Source organism: Salmo salar, chromosome 03 (assembly GCF_965601325.2).
Source record: "Salmo salar chromosome 03, fSalSal1, whole genome shotgun sequence".
NCBI classification, from domain to species: Eukaryota; Metazoa; Chordata; class Actinopteri; order Salmoniformes; family Salmonidae; genus Salmo; species Salmo salar.
The window spans coordinates 81,842,695-81,858,107 of NC_138293.1; positions in this window are offsets into that span (position 1 = coordinate 81,842,695).

Below are 15,413 nucleotides of genomic sequence, written 5' to 3' on the forward strand. Positions count from 1 at the left end.
AACGAAAATGGCGACAGTCACTCATTTTATTCTTGATTATAATTTAAGCTAAACAGACTGGCAATCAGGATAGCCCAAGCCCTCTGTACAGGCTGTTACAAATGCACTTAGATGTTTACTGAGTACATGTTACTATCAAGCACAAGATAAATCACAGCAGACAGTAGGACACCACTGTTCTTCACATGTAGCCTGAGGCCTATATGCTATTATAGGTATTGATGAAACAATATTACAACCTCATGCCACATTAACCTTTGGAGAAGACTAGAGACAAGCCAATAAGACACAGCCTGCATCTCAAATGGCACACTATTCCCTTTTTATTGCACTACTTTTGACCAGGACCCATAGGGCTCTGGTCAAAAGTAGTGCACTATATAGGGAATATGGTGCCATTTGAGATGCACAAAGAGCTACCTGCCTGCGCTAGCCAGCCTGTGACAATGACTGATACTGTATGTAGGCACTACATGGAACAAGAGGCAGTAAAAGTCAGTGGCCAGAATTTACAGGCTATTGTCCCTCTGTGAAGGAGCAACAGGAAGCACCATCCACCCCTGATGTCATGCTGGGCTTCTGATTGGTTGGCTTCCACCAGGCCCAGTAGATGTAGTCTGGGGGTCAATAGTTTGTGTGTGTGTGTGTGTGTGTGTGTGTGTGTGTGTGTGTGTGTGTGTGTGTGTGTGTGTGTGTGTGTGTGTGTGTGTGTGTGTGTGTGTGTGTGTGTGTGTGTGTGTGTGTGTGCCTGACACGATGGTCGATCACTTCCTGGAGTCTGAAGAGAGCCGAGAACAACTACCCATTGCAGCTGATGAGCGTTTACTATAGTCAATATGGCAACAGAGAGCTGTAAGCTTTACTGCAAATTATTAGGGCCAGGAGTCTTTTATGACCATGTGATCTGATCAAGAAAAACTCCTGGGTCCTTATTCAAAAAGTGTCTCAGAGTAGGAGTGCTGATCTAGAAACAGTTCCCCTGTCTGTGATCAGTAGATGGTTTTGTGTCTTTATGTCATTGTTGTCACACTCATAAGCATGTTCACTCTAGGGTAGTGTCCCAAATGGCACCCTTTTCCCTTAATAGTGCACTACTTTTCACCAGGGTCCATAGCACTTATAGGGAATATACTGCCATTTCAGAGTCTAATTCACCTTGGAGAATTGTTCAACTGAGCATCGCCTTTCATATAATCTATCCCCTTATCCTCCACTCTTTCTTACATTCTTTCCCATGTAGTTCTGTCCACCCTACTCCCTAACATCTACTGTTCTCTCCTCCTCCCTCCACTTCTCTCTGCTGTTGTTCTGTTCTTCAGTCGACCCCTCCCTAATTCAACCATACTCTCTGCTGTTGTTCTGTTCTTCAGTCGACCCCTCCCTAATTCAACCATACTCTCTGATGTTGTTCTGTTCTTCAGTCGACCCCTCCCTAATTCAACCATACTCTCTGCTGTTGTTCTGTTCTTCAGTCGACCCCTCCCTAATTCAACCATACTCTCTGCTGTTGTTTTGTTCTTCAGTCGACACCTCCCTAATTCAACCATACTCTCTGCTGTTCTGTTCTTCAGTCGACCCCTCCCTAATTCAACCATACTCTCTGCTGTTGTTCTGTTCTTCAGTCGACACCTCCCTAATACAACCATACTCTCTGATGTTGTTCTGTTCTTCAGTCGACCCCTCCCTAATTCAACCATACTCTCTGCTGTTGTTCTGTTCTTCAGTCGACCCCTCCCTAATTCAACCATACTCTCTGATGTTGTTCTGTTCTTCAGTCGACCCCTCCCTAATTCAACCATACTCTCTGATGTTGTTCTGTTCTTCAGTCGACCCCTCCCTAATTCAACCATACTCTCTGATGTTGTTCTGTTCTTCAGTCGAACCCTCCCTAATTCAAATATACTCCCTGATGTTGCTTCATACCACGTCACCCCCCCTCCCACAACCATACTCCCTGGTGTTGCTTCATACCACGTCACCTCCCTCCCACAACCATACTCCCTGCTGTTGCTTCATACCACGTCACCCCCCCCCTCCCACAACCATACTCCCTGCTGTTGCTTCATACCACGTCACCCCCCCCCCCACAACCATACTCCCTGGTGTTGCTTCCTACCACGTCACCTCCCTCCCACAACCATACTCCCTGCTGTTGCTTCATACCACGTCACCCCCCCCACAACCATACTCCCTTCTGTTGCTTCATACCACGTCACCTCCCTCCCACAACCATACTCCCTGCTGTTGCTTCATACCACGTCACCCCCCCCCCCCACAACCATACTCCCTTCTGTTGCTTCAGACCACGTCACCCCCCCTCCCACAACCATACTCCCTGCTGTTGCTTCATACCACGTCACCCCCCTCCCACAACCATACTCCCTTCTGTTGCTTCAGACCACGTCACCCCCCCTCCCACAACCATACTCCCTTCTGTTGCTTCAGACCACGTCACCCCCCCTCCCACAACCATACTCCCTGCTGTTGCTTCATACCACGTCACCTCTCTCCCACAACCATACTCCCTGCTGTTGCTTCATACCACGTCACCCCCCCCTCCCACAACCATACTCCCTGTTGTTGCTTCATACCACGTCACCTCCCTCCCACAACCATACTCCCTTCTGTTGCTTCCTACCACGTCACCTCCCTCCCACAACCATACTCCCTGCTGTTGCTTCATACCACGTCACCCCCCCACAACCATACTCCCTGCTGTTGCTTCATACCACGTCACCCCCCCACAACCATACTCCCTTCTGTTGCTTCATACCACGTCACCTCCCTCCCACAACCATACTCCCTGCTGTTGCTTCATACCACGTCATCCCCCCCCCCACAACCATACTCCCTTCTGTTGCTTCAGACCACGTCACCCCCCCTCCCACAACCATACTCCCTGCTGTTGCTTCATACCACGTCACCTGGCTCACACAACCATACTCCCTGCTGTTGCTTCATACCACGTCACCCCCCCCACAACCATACTCCCTTCTGTTGCTTCAGACCACGTCACCCCCCCTCCCACAACCATACTCCCTGCTGTTGCTTCATATCACGTCACCTCCCTCCCACAACCATACTCCCTGCTGTTGCTTCATACCACGTCCCCTCCCTCCCACAACCATACTCCCTGCTGTTGCTTCATACCACATCAACCCCCCCACAACCATACTCCCTTCTGTTGCTTCACACCACGTCACCCCCACCCCCACTCCCACAACCATACTCCTTTCTGTTGCTTCATACCACGTCACCCCCCCTCCCACAACCATACTCCCTGCTGTTGCTTTATACCACGTCACCTCCCTCCCACAACCATACTCCCTGATGTTGCTTCAGACCACGTCACTCCCCACAACCATACTCCCTGCTGTTGCTTCATACCACGTCACCCCCCCCCCACAACCATACTCCCTTCTGTTGCGTCATACCACGTCACCCCCCCTCCCACAACCATACTCCCTGCTGTTGCTTCATACCACGTCACCCCCCCGTCCCACAACCATACTCCCTCTTGTTGCTTCATACCACGTCACCCCCCCCCCACAACCATACTCCCTTCTGTTGCTTCAGACCACGTCACCTGGCTCCCACAACCATACTCCCTGCTGTTGCTTCATACCACGTCACCTCCCTCCCACAACCATACTCCCTGATGTTGCTTCAGACCACGTCACCCCCCCACAACCATACTCCCTGCTGTTGCTTCATACCACGTCACCCCCCCACAAACATACTCCCTTCTGTTGCTTCATACCACGTCACCCCCCCCCCCACAAACATACTCCCTTCTGTTGCTTCATACCACGTCACCCCCCCTCCCACAACCATGCTCCCTGCTGTTGCCTCATACCACGTCACCCCCCCGTCCCACAACCATACTCCCTGCTGTTGCTTCATACCACGTCACCCCCCCTCCCACAACCATACTCCCTGATGTTGCTTCATACCACGTCACCCCCCCCTCCCACAACCATACTCCCTGCTGTTGCTTCATACCACGTCACCCCCCCCTCCCACAACCATACTCCCTGATGTTGCTTCATACCACGTCACCCCCCCCCCCACAACCATACTCCCTTCTGTTGCTTCAGACCACGTCACCTGGCTCCCACAACCATACTCCCTGCTGTTGCTTCATACCACGTCACCTCCCTCCCACAACCATACTCCCTGATGTTGCTTCAGACCACGTCACCCCCCCACAACCATACTCCCTGCTGTTGCTTCATACCACGTCACCCCCCCACAAACATGCTCCCTTCTGTTGCTTCATACCACGTCACCCCCCCCCCCACAACCATACTCCCTTCTGTTGCTTCATACCACGTCACCCCCCCTCCCACAACCATGCTCCCTGCTGTTGCCTCATACCACGTCACCCCCCCGTCCCACAACCATACTCCCTGCTGTTGCTTCATACCACGTCACCCCCCCTCCCACAACCATACTCCCTGATGTTGCTTCATACCACGTCACCCCCCCTCCCACAACCATACTCCCTGCTGTTGCTTCATACCACGTCACCCCCCCCTCCCACAACCATACTCCCTTATGTTGCTTCATACCACGTCACCTCCCTCCCACAACCATACTCCCTGCTGTTGCTTCATACCACGTCACCCCCCCTCCCACAACCATACTCCCTGCTGTTGCTTCATACCACGTCACCTCCCTCCCACAACCATACTCCCTGCTGTTGCTTCATACCACGTCACCTCCCTCCCACAACCATACTCCCTGATGTTGCTTCAGACCACGTCACCCCCCCACAACCATACTCCCTGCTGTTGCTTCATACCACGTCACCCCCCCCCCCCCACAACCATACTCCCTTCTGTTGCTTCATACCACGTCACCCCCCTCCCACAACCATACTCCCTGCTGTTGCTTCATACCACGTCACCCCCCCTCCCACAACCATACTCCCTGATGTTGCTTCATACCACGTCACCCCCCCTCCCACAAACATACTCCCTGCTGTTGCTTCATACCACATCACCCCCCCCCCACAACCATACTCCCTTCTGTTGCTTCAGACCACATCACCCCCATCCCACAACCATACTCCCTGCTGTTGCTTCATACCACGTCACCCCCCCTCCCACAAACATACTCCCTGCTGTTGCTTCATACCACGTCACCCCCCCTCCCACAACCATACTCCCTGCTGTTGCTTCATACCACGTCACCCCCCCCACAACCATACTCCCTGCTGTTGCTTCATACCACGTCACCCCCCCACAACCATACTCCCTGCTGTTGCTTCATACCACGTCACCTCCCTCCCACAACCATACTCCCTTATGTTGCTTCATACCACGTCTCCTCCCTCCCACAACCATACTCCCTGCTGTTGCTTCATACCACGTCACCTCCCTCCCACAACCATACTCCCTGCTGTTGCTTCATACCACGTCACCCTCCCTCCCACAACCATACTCCCTGGTGTTGCTTCATACCACGTCACCCCCCCACAACCATACTCCCTGGTGTTGCTTCATACCACGTCACCCCCCCCCCCATAACCATACTCCCTGCTGTTGCTTCATACCACATCACCTCCCCTCCCACAACCATACTCCCTGCTGTTGCTTCATACCATGTCACCCCCCCTCCCACAACCATACTCCCTGCTGTTGCTTCATACCACGTCACCCCCCCCCCCACAACCATACTCCCTGCTGTTGCTTCATACCACGTCAGCCCCCCTCCCACAACCATACTCCCTGCTGTTGCTTCATACCAAGTCACCTCCCCTCCCACAACCATACTCCCTGCTGTTGCTTCATACCACGTCACCCCCCCTCCCACAACCATACTCCCTGCTGTTGCTTCATACCACGTCACCTCCCTCCCACAACCATACTCCCTGCTGTTGCTTCATACCACGTCACCCCCCCCACAACCATACTCCCTGCTGTTGCTTCATACCACGTCACCCCCCCTCCCACAACCATACTCCCTTATGTTGCTTCATACCACGTCACCTCCCTCCCACAACCATACTCCCTGCTGTTGCTTCATACCACGTCACCCCCCCTCCCACAACCATACTCCCTTATGTTGCTTCATACCACGTCACCTCCCTCCCACAACCATACTCCCTGCTGTTGCTTCATACCACGTCACCTCTCTCCCACAACCATACTCCCTGCTGTTGCTTCATACCACGTCACCCTCCCTCCCACAACCATACTCCCTGCTGTTGCTTCATACCACGTCACCCTCCCTCCCACAACCATACTCCCTGGTGTTGCTTCATACCACGTCACCCCCCCACAACCATACTCCCTGGTGTTGCTTCATACCACGTCACCCCCCCCCCATAACCATACTCCCTGCTGTTGCTTCATACCACATCACCTCCCCTCCCACAACCATACTCCCTGCTGTTGCTTCATACCATGTCACCCCCCCCTCCCACAACCATACTCCCTGCTGTTGCTTCATACCACGTCACCCCCCCCCCACAACCATACTCCCTGCTGTTGCTTCATACCACGTCAGCCCCCCTCCCACAACCATACTCCCTGCTGTTGCTTCATACCAAGTAACCTCCCCTCCCACAACCATACTCCCTGCTGTTGCTTCATACCACGTCACCCCCCCTCCCACAACCATACTCCCTGCTGTTGCTTCATACCACGTCACCTCCCTCCCACAACCATACTCCCTGCTGTTGCTTCATACCACGTCACCCCCCCCACAACCATACTCCCTGCTGTTGCTTCATACCACGTCACCCCCCCTCCCACAACCATACTCCCTTATGTTGCTTCATACCACGTCACCTCCCTCCCACAACCATACTCCCTGCTGTTGCTTCATACCACGTCACCCCCCCTCCCACAACCATACTCCCTTATGTTGCTTCATACCACGTCACCTCCCTCCCACAACCATACTCCCTGCTGTTGCTTCATACCACGTCACCTCTCTCCCACAACCATACTCCCTGCTGTTGCTTCATACCACGTCACCCTCCCTCCCACAACCATACTCCCTGCTGTTGCTTCATACCACGTCACCCTCCCTCCCACAACCATACTCCCTGGTGTTGCTTCATACCACGTCACCCCCCCACAACCATACTCCCTGGTGTTGCTTCATACCACGTCACCCCCCCCCCATAACCATACTCCCTGCTGTTGCTTCATACCACATCACCTCCCCTCCCACAACCATACTCCCTGCTGTTGCTTCATACCATGTCACCCCCCCCTCCCACAACCATACTCCCTGGTGTTGCTTCATACCACATCACCCCCCCCCACAACCATACTCCCTGCTGTTGCTTCATACCACGTCACCCCCCCCCACAACCATACTCCCTGCTGTTGCTTCATACCACGTCAGCCCCCCTCCCACAACCATACTCCCTGCTGTTGCTTCATACCACGTCAACCCCCCCCCACAACCATACTCCCTGCTGTTGCTTCATACCACGTCACCCCCCCCCCCACAACCATACTCCCTGCTGTTGCTTCATACCACGTCAGCCCCCCTCCCACAACCATACTCCCTGCTGTTGCTTCATACCATGTCACCTCCCCTCCCACAACCATACTCCCTGCTGTTGCTTCATACCACGTCACCTCCCTCCCACAACCATACTCCCTGCTGTTGCTTCATACCACGTCACCCCCCCCCACAACCATACTCCCTGCTGTTGCTTCATACCACGTCACCCCCCCTCCCACAACCATACTCCCTTATGTTGCTTCATACCACGTCACCTCCCTCCCACAACCATACTCCCTGCTGTTGCTTCATACCACGTCACCTCTCTCCCACAACCATACTCCCTTCTGTTGCTTCATACCACGTCACCTCCCTCCCACAACCATACTCCCTGCTGTTGCTTCATACCACGTCACCTCTCTCCCACAACCATACTCCCTGCTGTTGCTTCATACCACGTCACCTCTCTCCCACAACCATACTCCCTTATGTTGCTTCATACCACGTCACCTCCCTCCCACAACCATACTCCCTGCTGTTGCTTCATACCACGTCACCTCTCTCCCACAACCATACTCCCTGCTGTTGCTTCATACCACGTCACCCTCCCTCCCACAACCATACTCCCTGCTGTTGCTTCATACCACGTCACCTCTCTCCCACAACCATACTCCCTGCTGTTGCTTCATACCACGTCACCTCTCTCCCACAACCATACTCCCTGCTGTTGCTTCATACCACGTCACCTCTCTCCCACAACCATACTCCCTGCTGTTGCTTCATACCACGTCACCCTCCCTCCCACAACCATACTCCCTGCTGTTGCTTCATACCACGTCACCTCTCTCCCACAACCATACTCCCTGCTGTTGCTTCATACCACGTCACCCTCCCTCCCACAACCATACTCCCTGCTGTTGCTTCATACCACGTCACCCCCCCTCCCACAACCATACTCCCTTATGTTGCTTCATACCACGTCACCTCCCTCCCACAACCATACTCCCTGCTGTTGCTTCATACCACGTCACCCCCCCTCCCACAACCATACTCCCTTATGTTGCTTCATACCACGTCACCTCCCTCCCACAACCATACTCCCTGCTGTTGCTTCATACCACGTCACCCTCCCTCCCACAACCATACTCCCTGCTGTTGCTTCATACCACGTCACCTCTCTCCCACAACCATACTCCCTGCTGTTGCTTCATACCACGTCACCCCCCCTCCCACAACCATACTCCGTTATGTTGCTTCATACCACGTCACCTCCCTCCCACAACCATACTCCCTGCTGTTGCTTCATACCACGTCACCCCCCCTCCCACAACCATACTCCCTTATGTTGCTTCATACCACGTCACCTCCCTCCCACAACCATACTCCCTGCTGTTGCTTCATACCACGTCACCTCTCTCCCACAACCATACTCCCTGCTGTTGCTTCATACCACGTCACCCTCCCTCCCACAACCATACTCCCTGCTGTTGCTTCATACCACGTCACCCTCCCTCCCACAACCATACTCCCTGGTGTTGCTTCATACCACGTCACCCCCCCACAACCATACTCCCTGGTGTTGCTTCATACCACGTCACCCCCCCCCCATAACCATACTCCCTGCTGTTGCTTCATACCACATCACCTCCCCTCCCACAACCATACTCCCTGCTGTTGCTTCATACCATGTCACCCCCCCCTCCCACAACCATACTCCCTGGTGTTGCTTCATTCCACATCACCCCCCCCCCCACAACCATACTCCCTGCTGTTGCTTCATACCACGTCACCCCCCCCCACAACCATACTCCCTGCTGTTGCTTCATACCACGTCAGCCCCCCTCCCACAACCATACTCCCTGCTGTTGCTTCATACCACGTCAACCCCCCCCCACAACCATACTCCCTGCTGTTGCTTCATACCACGTCACCCCCCCCCCACAACCATACTCCCTGCTGTTGCTTCATACCACGTCAGCCCCCCTCCCACAACCATACTCCCTGCTGTTGCTTCATACCATGTCACCTCCCCTCCCACAACCATACTCCCTGCTGTTGCTTCATACCACGTCACCTCCCTCCCACAACCATACTCCCTGCTGTTGCTTCATACCACGTCACCCCCCCCACAACCATACTCCCTGCTGTTGCTTCATACCACGTCACCCCCCCTCCCACAACCATACTCCCTTATGTTGCTTCATACCACGTCACCTCCCTCCCACAACCATACTCCCTGCTGTTGCTTCATACCACGTCACCTCTCTCCCACAACCATACTCCCTTCTGTTGCTTCATACCACGTCACCTCCCTCCCACAACCATACTCCCTGCTGTTGCTTCATACCACGTCACCTCTCTCCCACAACCATACTCCCTGCTGTTGCTTCATACCACGTCACCTCTCTCCCACAACCATACTCCCTTATGTTGCTTCATACCACGTCACCTCCCTCCCACAACCATACTCCCTGCTGTTGCTTCATACCACGTCACCTCTCTCCCACAACCATACTCCCTGCTGTTGCTTCATACCACGTCACCCTCCCTCCCACAACCATACTCCCTGCTGTTGCTTCATACCACGTCACCTCTCTCCCACAACCATACTCCCTGCTGTTGCTTCATACCACGTCACCTCTCTCCCACAACCATACTCCCTGCTGTTGCTTCATACCACGTCACCTCTCTCCCACAACCATACTCCCTGCTGTTGCTTCATACCACGTCACCCTCCCTCCCACAACCATACTCCCTGCTGTTGCTTCATACCACGTCACCTCTCTCCCACAACCATACTCCCTGCTGTTGCTTCATACCACGTCACCCTCCCTCCCACAACCATACTCCCTGCTGTTGCTTCATACCACGTCATCCCCCCTCCCACAACCATACTCCCTTATGTTGCTTCATACCACGTCACCTCCCTCCCACAACCATACTCCCTGCTGTTGCTTCATACCACGTCACCCCCCCTCCCACAACCATACTCCCTTATGTTGCTTCATACCACGTCACCTCCCTCCCACAACCATACTCCCTGCTGTTGCTTCATACCACGTCACCCTCCCTCCCACAACCATACTCCCTGCTGTTGCTTCATACCACGTCACCTCTCTCCCACAACCATACTCCCTGCTGTTGCTTCATACCACGTCACCTCTCTCCCACAACCATACTCCCTGCTGTTGCTTCATACCACGTCACCTTCCTCTCTCAACCATACATCTTTTCCCTCCTTATAGACACTCACCCAATTCCTGGTGTTCTCCCTCCATCTATAAACCCCCACTGCCATCTTCCACCAGCCACCCTCCCCCTCTCCTATACAGACTGATTCCCCAAAGCCCATCCCCCACATTCCACAGTGAGTGTGATCATACAGCTGACAAATAGCGTTAGTAAACATGGAACAGCAATATCCATGGCTACGTAAACGCTGTGAAATTCAGGTTTCAAGACTGAGGCACATAAAGATGAAAATATGAATGGAATCATAACTTTATATGACAGGCACTAAATCAAGTTTTTATTTTCTTCTCAAGACAGACTATACAGAGTGATTTCATTCAAGATCTAAAACCCTCAGTAGCGTGTACAGAAGAACCTCAGCAGCAGGGTCTGTCCTCTGAGTGCCGATCGTGCCAGTGTGTGTGTGACTGCCTTCAGTGTCTCCTCAGTGTATTCTGAGCCTCACAGCCAACTGACAGACAGGAGGTTTGGTCTCATCAGGCGGTCGCCAGGAGACAAGACAGAGACTCCCTGCACTTTCCTGACTCCTGTTCAATACGAATGCCCAGTCAGAGGCAGATAGACAGAAGGCAGGCAGACACAGACAGACGGGTGGGCAGACGGACAGATGTACAGACGAACAAATCACCTTTATTCTGCAAATATATTCACATTCTGTTAAAGGTCCCCAAAGCGCACACATCCATGGGTCGCTCCTCTTTTCAGTTCACTGCAGCTAGCGGTCTGGAACGAGCTGCAACAAACACTCAAACTGGACATTTTTGTACTGTTGACTTTGCCCAATAATGTTTGTACCATGTTTTTGGGCTGCTACCATTTTATGTTGCTACCATGTTGTCATGTTGTGTTGCTACCATTCTGTGTTGTCATGTGTTGATGCCTTGCTATGTTGTCTAAGGTCTCTATGTAGGGTTGTGTCTCTCTTGTTGTGATGTGTGTTTTGTCCTATATTTATATTGTAATTATTTTTTTAATCCCAGGCCCCTGTCCCCACAGGAGGCCTTTTGCCTTTTGGTAGGCAGTCATTGTAAACAAGAATTTGTTCTTAACTGACCTGCCTAGTTAAATAAAGGTTAAATAAAATAAAAATATTTGCATGTACATGAATGACTCGGTGAAATGATGCTGCCACAATAAACAAACAGGATATACAGACAACCTACAGTACAATTAAAAAGTTTGGACACCTACTCATTCAAGAGTTTTTCTTTATTTTGACTATTTTTTACATTGTAGAATAATAGTGAAGACATCAAAACTATGAAGTAACACATATGGAATCATGTAGTAACAAAAAAAGCATTAAACAAATTATTCAAAGTAGCCACCCTTTGCCTTGATGACAGCTTTGCACACTCTTGCCATTCTCTCAACCAGCTTCATGAGGTAGTCACCTGGAATGCATTTAAATTAACAGGTGTGCCTTGTTAAAAGTTAATTTGTGGAATTTATTTCCTTCATGCGTTTGAGCCAATCAGTTGTGTTGTGACAAGGTAGGGGTGGTATACAGAAGATAGCCCTATTTGGTAAAAGACCAAGTCCATATTATGTCAAGAACAGCTCAAATAAGCAAAGAGAAACGACAGTCCAACATTACTTTAAGACATGAATGTCAGTCAATCCGGAAGATTTCAAGAACTTTGAAAGTTTCTTCAAGTGCCGTCGCAAAAACCATCAAGCGCTATGATGAAACTGGCTCTCATGTGGACCGCCACAGGAAAGGAAGACCCAGAGTTACCTCTGCTGCAGAGGATAAGTTCATTAGCAACCAGACTCAGATTACAGCCCAAATAAATGCTTCAGAGTTCAAGTAACAGACACATCTCAACATCAACTGTTCAGAGACTGCGTGAATCAGGCCAAGGACACCAATAAGAAAAAGAGACTTGCTTGGGCTAAGAAACACAAAATCTGTCCTTTGGTCTGATGAGTCCAAATTTGAGATGTTTGGTTCCAACCGCAGTGTCTTTGTGAGATGAAGAGTAGGTGAATGGATGATTCCTGCATGTGTTGTTCACATCGTGAAGAACGGAGGTGGTGTGATGGTGCTTTGCTGGTGACACTGTCAGTGATTTATTTAGAATTGAAGGCACGCTTAACCAGCATGGATACCACAGCATTCTGGAGCGATACGCCAACATTGGCTACGTGTTTAGGTGGGGCTGTAGTGTTTAGGTGTGGCTGTAGTGTTTAGGTGTGGCTGTAGTGTTTAGGTGTGGCTGTAGTGTTTAGGTGTGGCTGTAGTGTTTAGGTGTGGCTGTAGTGTTTAGGTGTGGCTGTAGTGTTTAGGTGTGGCTGTAGTGTTTAGGTGTGACTGTAGTATTTAGGTGTGACTGTAGTATTTAGGTGTGACTGTAGTATTTAGGTGTGGTGGGACTATAATTAGTGGGACTATAATTTGTTTTTCAACAGGACAAAGACCCAACACACCTCCAGGCTGTGTAAGGGCTATTTTACCAAGAAGGAGAGCGATGGAGTGCTGCATCAGATGACCTGGCCTCCACAATCACCCGACCTCAACCCAATTGAGATGGTTTGGGTTGAGTTGGACCGCAGAGTGACGGAAAAACAGCCAACAAGTGCTCAGCATATGTGGGAACTCCTTCAAGACTGTTGAAAAAGCATTCCAGGTGAAGCTGCCTGAGAGAATGCCAAGAGTGTGCGAAACTTATCAAGGCAAAGGGTGGCTACTTTGAAGAATATTTTGATTTGTTTAACATTTTTTGGTTACCACATGATTCCATATGTGGCATTTCATAGTTTTGATTTCTTCACTATTATTCTACGATGTAGAAAATAGTATAAAATAAAGAAAAACCCTTGAATGAGTAGGTGTGTCCAAACTTTTGACTGGTACTGTATGAGAACTGAGCAAAAAAACGAAAGGCCCCTGTCTTTCAAAGATTATTCGTAAAATCCAAATAACTTCACAGATCTTCATTGTAAAGGGTTTAAACACCGTTTCCCATGCTTGTTCAATGAACCATAAACCATGAATGAACATGCACCTGTCGTTAAGACACTAACAGCTTACAGACGGTAGGCAATTAAGGTCACAGTTATGAAAACTTAGGACACTAAAGAGGCCTTTCTACTGACTCTGAAAAACACCAAAAGAAAGATGCCCAGGGTCCCTGCTCATCTGCGTGAACGTGGCTTAGGCATGCTACAAGGAGGCATGAGGACTGCAGATGTGGCGAGGGCAATAGATTGCAATGTCCGTACCGTGAGACGCCTTAGACAGCACTACAGGGAGACAGGACGGACAGCTGATCGTCCTCGCAGTCCTCGCAGTGGCAGACCACATGTAACAACACCTGCACAGGATCGGTACATCCAAACATCACAGGATGGCAACAACAACTGCCCGAGTTACACCAGGAATGCACAATCCCTCCATCAGTGCTCAGACTGTCCGCAATAGGCTGAGAGAGGCTGGACTGGGGGCTTGTAGGACTGTTGTAAGACATGTCCTCACCAGACATCACCGGCAACAACGTTGCCTATGGGCACAAACCCACCGTTGCTGGACCAGACAGGACTGGCAAAAAGTGCTCTTCACTGACGAGTCAAGGTTTTGTCTCACCAGGGGTGATGGTCGGATTCGCGTTTATCGTCGAAGGAAGGAGCGTTATACCGAGGCCTGTGCTCTGGAGCAGGATGGATTTGGAGGGTCAGTCATGGTCTGGGGCGGTGTGTCACAGCATCATCGGACTGAGCTTGTTGTCATTGCAGGCAATCTCAATGCTGTGCATTACAGGGAAGACATCCTCCTCCCTCATGTGGTACCCTTCCTGCAGGCTCATCCTGACATGACCTTCCAGCATGACAATGCCACCAGCCATACTGCTCGTTCTGTGCATCATTTCCTGCAAGACAGTAATGTCAGTGTTCTGCATGGCCAGCGAAGAGCCCGGATCTCAATCCCATTGAGGACGTCTGGGACCTGTTGGATCGGAGGGTGAGGCCTAGGGCCATTCCCCCCAGAAATGTCCGGGAACTTGCAGGTGCCTTGGTGGAAGAGTGGGGTAACATCTCACAGCAAGAACTGGCAAATCTGGTGCAGTCCATGAGGAGATGCACTGCAGTACTTAATGCGGCTGGTGGCCACACCAGATACTGACTGTTACTTTTGATTTTGACCCACACTTTGTTCAGGGACACATTATTCAATTTCTGTTAGTCACATGACTGTGGAACTTGTTCAGTTTGTGTCTCAGTTGTTGAATCTTGTTATGTTCATACAAACATGTACACATGTTAAGTTTGCTGAAAATAAACGCAGTTGACAGTGAGGACGTTTCTTTTTTTGCTGAGTTTACATGAATGTTTACTGAATGTCTTTTGGAAAAGTGTCTATAGTAGAAACAAATATACTTTTTACCTGCTGGATTATTCTGTTCCCACCTCTTGGCATACTGCGTTATATGAACTGATCTGTGAAAAGCCTGGAAGGGCAAAAAGATTAGTTTGTCAAGCCATAGTAAATGACTCACCTGCCACCTATTGGACAGATGGGGTACTACTGAATAATTCACACTTTCTTGGCAATCCAGATTAATTTGGTTTAATCAGTGGTGCACTTAAGTACTTAAATCGTTTTTTGGGGTATCTGACTACTTTTACTTCACTTCATTCCTAATGAAAATAATGTACTTTACATACATTTTCCTTGACACGCAAAAGTACTAGTC